Genomic DNA, 8,661 nt, shown 5'->3' with positions numbered 1-8,661 from the left:
ACCCAGGTTTGGGATCCCAGAAATAATCAGTAGCGACAATGGCCGAGCGTTTACGGCCAACACGTGGAAAAAGATTGCGCAGGCGCTGTGCATCAAGACTCGGTTTGGTTGTGTTTACCACCCGCAGTCCCAGGGGATGGTTGAGAGGGCGAACGGCACGCTGAAAAATAAGATAGCGAAGATCGTCCAAAGCGCACATGACGATCCAAATCTGCCAAACTTAAATTGGGTTGACGCGCTGCCAATCGCGCTGATGAAAATGCGTTGCGAAAAAAATCGAACCACGCATCTGACCCCGCACGAGATGGTGACGGGGCGGGCAATGCCCACACCACGGTTCAGAGGGGATCAGAGGCCTCCGCTGGAAATTCTAGAACAGGAAGTAAGCAGTTACATTAAACAGCTTTCTCAAGTTCACAGGGCAGTTTTCAACGAGCAGAAGAGAAGAGAAAGAGCTCGGGAGCGGAGGACTGAGCCCGGACCGATCCAAGTGGGAGACTGGGTATACCTGAGGGTGTTTAAGAGGTCGTGTCTCGACCCCAGGGCAGAAGGGCCCTACCGAGTGACCCAGGCTACCCCCCGGGCGGTAAGAGTGCAAGGATCAGATTTGTGGTATCACCTTAACTCTTGTTACAGGGCGGTGCCACCAGAAGGAGCGAGAGGTCCAGAGGAGGTGGAAGACAATGACGGGGACCAGGGCCCGCCAGGACCCCCACCAGACTCCCCCGGGGAGGATGATGGTGGTGGGGAACAAAGGGGAGGACCAGGTGCGCGTAGGAGTACGAGGCGGAGGATACTGCCGACTCCTGCTGATGACCCTGGGCGGAATGTACCTAGGGTGCCTGCTGTTCTCCCTCCCCTATCTGTGCCTACAGGTGCTGGCGATGCTGGAGCCGAGCCAGGCTCGAGGATGGGAAGGCGACATCCACCTGAAGTGGGAGCCACTCCCGAATCCCAAGTATCCAGACCTGCCACCGCTTCGACCAGCGGTGGTCCACCAGCTGACCCCACAGCCCACTCTCGGGCCGCGACCACACCCGACCTCACGGAGAGTGACGCCGAAGAAACGCCGAGGTCGAGGGAAGAAGCACCGCCACCGCCACACCAGCAAGGGAACGACACCATCGACTTTGGAGACTTCTACGCCGACTGGGATTACCCGTACCCAGCCGACGCCCCCGCCGACGACCAGACTGGAGCACAGCCATCCGCCGCAGAGATCGCTGAGGCCCTCGACGCGCTCAGGCTACCCGCTGTCCTTACGCCTCCCCCCCGGACACCTCCTCGACAGGGCTCGCAGCTTCCTGCGGAGCCTGTGGAGAGGCCGACGGACTCAGGGCACCTCACGGGTGGCCCCCACTTCGGGGACAGCCACCCAGGGACCAGCCAAGAGACAAGACGAGTACTCCAAGAGATCGGCCTGGACGACTCCCTCGATGCCCACTGGACGGGGGGCTTCGAGGAGGCCATCAATTGGCCCCTCCAGAGATTCCCAGAGGACGACGAAAGCGACGGAGGGGGTACGGACTGCCGCCCCCAATAACACTCTGCGAGGGGACGAAGGGGAGCTGCTCGACGACAGAGCCCTAGACACGAACAATACTCTGTACATAGGGGAATTAGGAGATGGGATGCCCACCCCAGAGTCAGAAGCATCGGGAAGTAACGAATACCTCCCGGTGCTGGACAGTGCAACGACTCAAAGCAAGCTGGACAGTGCAACGACTCAAAGCAAGCTGGACAGTGCGACGACTCAAAGCAAGAATGAGAGCAAAAATGTAAATAGTACAAGCACGCTTCCAGAAAATAGTACAAGCACGCTTCCAGAAAATAGTACAAGCACGCTTCCAGAAAATAGTACAAGCACGCTTCCAGAAAACAGTACAAGCACGCTTCAAGAAAACCTGTCAAAGAACCAGACTGAGGGGACTCAGGCCAAAGGAAGAAGGAAGAGATCAACAAGCGCTCTGGAGGAGTGGGAGGACAATTCATGGATGCAATGGGCCAAATACACAGCAAAGACAGTGAAGCCAGAAGGAGGGTGTTATGTGTGCTCAGCAGTGAGACCCAAGCTGGCCATACTACCAGCGCCAGGAAGTGGAGAAGAGGATGCGGTATATCGAACGTCGGGAAGGCAGTACAAAGAAGACAAGCTGTCTCCCTTTGCATGTCTTGAGCAATTAGGAAGTGAGAAGTTACGTAAGTGGGGGACTGGCATAGGCCCCTCATCTGCAGAACTGAGAGAAGGAAAGGAAAGGCACAAGACCAAACAAAATGAGGCGAGATGTGCAAAAGACTACCCAGGCATAGGAGCCAGGGTAGCAAGGAAAACCCACCGCGTTTATGACATACCAGAAGACGTAGAGTTTGAATGTTTTGAAGCGCCCCCCTTTGAAGGCATGGTCAAAGGAGGCCCGACGGATGTAGGAGCGTTTGAAGGACGCTGCGCAGCAAAGTGGGTCCACGAATCCAACAACTACTTGTTTCGCCTAGTAGAGAGGAGCGAAAACGGGAAGAGGATTGGAGTCGAAGCAAACATCACGATGTTGGGTGTAAACTGGACGGACGAACGGGATGTTCCGCTGGCAGACTTATGGTGGGCCTGTGGAAGACGATGGGGACTGCGAAACACCCTTCCGAAACGCTGGAGGGGAAAGTGTGCAAGGGTCACCCTGGCCCAGCAAACCTACATAGTCCCCTGGTCAGAATGTAACTCAACGTTGAACTCGACCGGCCCAGGGCGCAACCAGCAGACACCCGTAGAAGGGAACTTGAGGAGAAGTCGGAGGGACGCCGACAATGGAGTATATATGGACACATTCGGACAGCCCCACTTCGTCCCAAGACAGTTCAAAGCACGAGACGAGGTGCTCGCCGGATTTGAAGCCGCCATCCCCGTCTACGGAGCATCCATAGGCATCGCCAAGAATGTTCAATGGATCAACTACATCCACTACAACGCCCTACGGTTCATGAATGCCACAGTAGAGGCGTTCAGCGCGCTTGATAGAAGGCTGAACGCCACCACAAAAATGGCAATGGAAACCAGGATAGCGGTGGACTGGATACTGGCAAAGGAAGGTGGAGTGTGCGCAATCGTCGGAACAGACTCATGCTGTACGTACGTCCCAGGTGAAGGCGAGAACATGGATGACTTCACAAACGCGATGAACAGGCTCAAGGCCGTCAACAGGGAGGCCCACGAGAACTCTGGATTGACACCGACATTTGCTGGAATCCCGGATATTTTTGCCCCCGTAACCCGGTGGCTAACGGACACCTTTGGGTCATGGGGGGGTAAGATTGTAGCATTTCTGGGAAAGTTATTGTTTGGAGCAGCCTTAGTGGTAGGAATGTTTTGCTGTATTACTCAATGTTGTGGTAAGGGTTGCTCCAAAGTGGTCGCTAGACAACTAGTGGTCCAAAACATAAGGATGCCCTGGGACGAGGAGGATGCGAGTGAGAGGATCCTTTTAGTACAAACTAGTGTGAGACGAATAATGGAAGACGAATTCAACGAGGGTTATACAATGGAAAGGAATTCGGGGCAGGAGTTCCCTCCCCCGGAATTCCCTCTCCCGAATATATACGAGTAGGGGTGGGGTCCTGCGAGTCACCCACCTCTACACACACACTGACGCGCACTCACATACACAACACTGACAGGTAATTTACAAAGCACGTGACTGCACGCCCAGGTGACAGAGTCAAGATACTGGAGTCAAGGGGTATTATGGGCTGTGACCTGATACGAATGAGTCGCCTTAAGTGACCTTGGTTCCAATTTTATATCTCAGTGCTTCGCTATTCATAGACGGTAACTTAGGTTTTATGGAGGTTTAGCCCTCCACTGCAAGGCCATCCAAATCTGGATAGACGTAACCAAAGCTTGCTACTAGAAGTGATCACCTCACCCCAGGTTGCCGCACGCCGGACCTGGCCCGCCTAGTGGTGTGGCAGGTGTGTGGCGCGGTCAGCGCTCGAGGACGGGTACGACCCCATTGGCCAGCAGGGGCAACCTAAGGCAGAGCATGGCGGCCCGTCCCCTCGGTGTAGCGCGCCTGCGGCCGGTGTGCTCACCCATTCTCACGCTAGTGTGAATGCCCGGAGGACTCCGGAGGAGAAAAGGGGATGACGATGCGAGTAACAAAGGGGGGTGTAGTGTGACGCCTAAAGGCCAGAAAAGGGCCATATACATATATATCGCTTACTAAAGGAGCCATTAGGGGATGGGCAAGTGACGAATAGGATCATGAAGCTGTTATGTAACTCCGATTTGGCACCAATGGCCGTTGCATGAAATTTCTTTATGCTCAAAGTGACTAGCACATTAGCCGCTTTGGGGACAAATCCGTCTCGGGTCCTAGCCATATGTTCGTAACAAGGAATTGGTCTTTCTGTCACTTGATCTGGGCGTCCAGGGCTTGCTTATGATATTTACTCTCGTAAAGGCAATGATGCCAACACATTTACTAGTTATAAGGTTTAAGATTTTACGTGCGCAATAAGGTTTGTAGTAGTAGACACTATTCCCCTGTAACTCGCTCATGTGCACATAGCCTGAGGTGTCATGACAATATACGAGGTTATGACACACTCCTTTGTTTAAATGATGCTTATGCTGCATAGCGAGGCTAATTTAGCCTCGAAGGGGGGAATATGTGGTGATATTATCTAGACGCATTTAATAATAATGCTTGTGTGTGTGTACTGGTCTAGTAAGGAGACCTTCCATTTAATATGCAAACATTTACTGGCAGTCATTGTGCAGCTGTTATGCAAACGTGTACTGGAAATAGTTTGTGCAGCTGTTATGCAAACAATGTACTGGAACATGTAGTCTGCCTGTTATGCAAACATTTACTGGAAGTCATGAGACTGGAACGGTCAAAAGGCTAAGAGTGGCTGGTATGCAAAACATTTACTGGAAGTCAAAGAGTGGAAATAGAAGGGGCTAGCAGAAAAGGACAAGCAGGGACTTCCAGAGAGAGGAAGTGAAACCAGATGTTGAAGTGACACATAGAACCAAATCAAAACGTACCCTGCCTGGCAACAGATTACACATAGAACCTGGACACATGCATTCTGCCTAGCAACACACATTTTTTAATGTCTATATGAGGAGGAGTTTCCACCAATATCTCAGGTCCCAAAACGCTCTGATTGGCTAAAAGGGGCCTGGTGACGTTCCTGGGGATAGGAACGCCTCCCAGGCCCCCGAGAGTATAAAGGAGAGAGCTCAGGCACATTCAGATCAGATCTCATCGGGGTAGCAGCTGCCACTCACCACTCTATTGCCTGACGGTCCAGTCCTGACTCTGTTTGGATTGTATTATCACTGCAATACGGTGAATAAAGGATCAACAGTCTTCAGCTTCTCTCGTCTTGGTGTTCTCCTTCGGGTCTTTGACATCAGAGTGCTAGTTGGATTGGAGGTTTTTGGAAGTGGATAGATTTCCACGACAGTAGCTTCCTATGTAGTGAACTAGCCTACTGCTGTGTTTGTGTTACTAAGCTTGCTACATTTGACTGGGGTGGTAGTTTTGTGTAGTGAAGTTTTATTCATGGCAGAGTAACTGATAGTTTTGCTCACTACAATTCCTAAGTAGCTTGCCCAACACTGTATTATTCACATGTAATTCACTCTAACAAAAACAAGATGCATCTCAAATCCCTTTTTATTCATTTATTTATTTTATATCTCCCCAGAACAACTGCCTTGCTCAAGGACTACCACGAATGAGCTGAACGGTCTCCTCACACCCCTGGAACTGAGGAAGGTGTAGCTCTACATTGCATTACTCAGTCCCTCCAGGAATTCGCGATGTTGCGATCGCAACAATTAACGCAAATTCAGCAAATCCTCGTGAATTCTGGGCGACCTCACAATTTTGTCCAAACACCGCAACTTTTTCGCAAATTTGATCAATCATGGTTTCCCCATGAAATGTCACCTACCACAACAGTCCCTCGTGCAGAATATTAAGTCAGATGCCACACTCACTTCTGCAGACACCAGAGACTGCCCTATGTTCACTCCTCTGCAGTTTTAATGACAATAAATAGAAGGCTAACGTTAATGATCTGCTTTACTTGCGCATCTCTCAACCTGGTGTTGCTAACCTACCTAGGCTATGAAAGTAAGTTAATTAAGGCCTACTTTTACTGACATTTGAGGCTACAGTATGCAACCCATTGGCAAACGTTTACACCTGGAGATGTTTTTTAGCTCGTGTCATGTTTGCTAGCTTGTGGGCTCAGTTGTGTAGTGCTACCAAAATCATAGAAATTAATAACATTGCAAGACATTTACCTCTTCTGTGATCCAAGAATGCCTTCATTCGAGTTATTTTTTAACATTTATTTTAACTAATGACATAGAAACATCCCGAATTCCATCCACATATCGTAATGCACTATGCAAAAAGTTATTTCCACTCGTAGCCGAACACAGTGAGATGCAAGCCTTCCAATCCACTTAGAAATGTAATAAGCCTATCTCATCTAAAAATGGCGTCTCTTCCGTTTTGCTACGTTAAGACGGATCGCTACTTCCGGTCATTCGGAACACCGTTCACGGTGAATGGCAATAGCACAGATGATTTGCACAAGGCGCTATTATGTACCTCTGTGTACCAACAGCAGATAAAAACAACCATATTTGAGCTTTCATAATTTTCCCCGCAATGTGGACCATCGAAGAAAATGGATTCAAGCCATCAGGACAGAGGAAGGCCCACTGTTTAACGTCTCTAATAGCACAGTCGTTTCTAGTATGCATTTCCATAGCAGTGACCTGTACAAAACACCTAGTGGTTTTAACAAACCAGAGTTAAACAAGACGCGGTACCTTTTGTTTTTTCATGGGTCTCTGACAACCCAAGCCAGGAAGTCTGTTTTTGAGAGGACAACTGAGATACTGGGGTTTGATGTTCATGAAGTCCAACAACCTTGTGGAAACGAAGTTGGTGTTGCTAGCTAGCTTAGCTACGGACCACGACTACGACGCACGACCATCCCCTGGTAAGATTTGATCTGAGTAGATGAACTGGCAAGGAGATAAATAGCCAGGTGTACATTTGCATATACATTATGTTTATTTGGAGGATTTTACTGGCTCTGTGCACTAGATAATGAGTACTTAAATTGTACCAAAAACTTAAGAAATAACATTACAATGTACAAGTGTTAAGCTTCTTAAAACCACGGGTGACTGATTAGCCCTGATGTGTGCCAGTCTGCTCGGTTTCAAGTAGATATTTAAACGCAATTTTAGCTTCCACCTTTTTCCTAAATACACCAGCCTACGGCATGACATGAAAGACGAACTTTGTGTTTGTGTTATGGTGGGTGAACGGCACACGTTTCTTGCTCGTTGTAATCGCTTTTACACCTAAAGATGAATGCTTCAGTTGCTGTAAGTGTTTTACGCTTCTTAAACCCGTGGGCAGCTCCAAGGAGCACTGCTGTGTGCCAGTCTGCTCTGTTTCAAGTAGATATTTACGTGATTTTAGCTTCCATCCGCCTACATGCACTACGTGGAGTTTGTCTCTAGTGCTGCACAGAGCCAATAGCCCTAGGTAACAAAGCAAAGATATATAGATAGTAATGTTAGCTAGGTTTAGACAGCAAATTGTGTTAGTGTGTCTGTTTTAAACTAAACAAGAGATTATTTCATACATTTATATTTCATACACCTTTTACTGAAAAACAGATTATTGGGATGTTATTTTGTGTCACAGCACTCAATAACTTACTACAGTATGTCATCATTGCACACTACAGTAATTGTAGTGTATCGTAATTAATGAATAAGCATTGTTGTTTACAGTTTAGCAGGATGTCAGCATCAGGAAAATAAGCTATTCTTGATATGGACTGAGTTTAAAGAGGTGCTGTGATCTGTTTCATTATTTCTCTACTTTTTCTCTACTTGTCAATTTGTTTACATCAGGTAGGTGCATTGGATGCAGCTCACACGAGGATAGTGGAACTGGAGGTGCTGGTGTTGTCACATGAGTATTTTCACTAAACTTAATTGTAAAACTGCTCTTATATATGCATACGCACGCACCCATACACTCCCACATGCTAAGTTGTTAGTAATAATCACTGAATCCGAAATCAAGAAAATACATCGAGAAATATGTCACACACACATGCACGCCCACATGCTGATCAACAGAATAATTGTAAAACAGACAAATTGAAAATTGAACAAAGCACGCACGCATGCACACACACACACACTTATGTCTTGTCTCCACCGTGGGATAGTAGGAAACGCAATTTCGATCTCTTTGCATGTCTTGACATGTGAAGAAATTGACAATAAAGCAGACTTTGACTTTTGACACACATATACTATTGAAGAAATACGTCCATAAATGTGGAACGATAAAAAATATCTAATTTGTCTTTCAGAACTTCAATGAAGGACTCGTCTCACCAAATCCTCTCTACACGGAAATGTCTGACTTGGTGTCAGTGACTGTCACACCAGTGACCGCAAGCTGACCTTGCACCTGGGTGAAATTCCGGTGACTCATTTTTAGTTGAGGTTTCCCCCCAACGAAGTTGATGTGAGGTGCCTCGTGATGCTGGTGATGTCTGGCCATTTCACCTCCATTAGTACAAAGTGGGGAACCTGCAAAGGATCAA

At 48.3% G+C, this 8,661-nt stretch overlaps 1 long non-coding RNA gene across 1 annotated transcript; it reads left to right on the top strand.

The window, feature by feature from the left end:
- Window positions 1-6,876: 6,876 nt before the first annotated feature.
- Window positions 6,877-8,456, top strand: LOC121705486. The gene is made up of 3 exons (XR_006030810.1): window positions 6,877-7,023; window positions 7,955-8,019; window positions 8,425-8,456. It is a non-coding gene; the product is annotated as an uncharacterized LOC121705486 (long non-coding RNA).
- The last annotated feature ends 205 nt before the right edge of the window (window positions 8,457-8,661 follow it).

The sequence above is a fragment of the Alosa sapidissima genome, chromosome 1 (genome assembly GCF_018492685.1).
Source record: "Alosa sapidissima isolate fAloSap1 chromosome 1, fAloSap1.pri, whole genome shotgun sequence".
Classification (NCBI taxonomy): domain Eukaryota; kingdom Metazoa; phylum Chordata; class Actinopteri; order Clupeiformes; family Clupeidae; genus Alosa; species Alosa sapidissima.
This window is presented reverse-complemented; position numbering and strand designations above follow the sequence as displayed.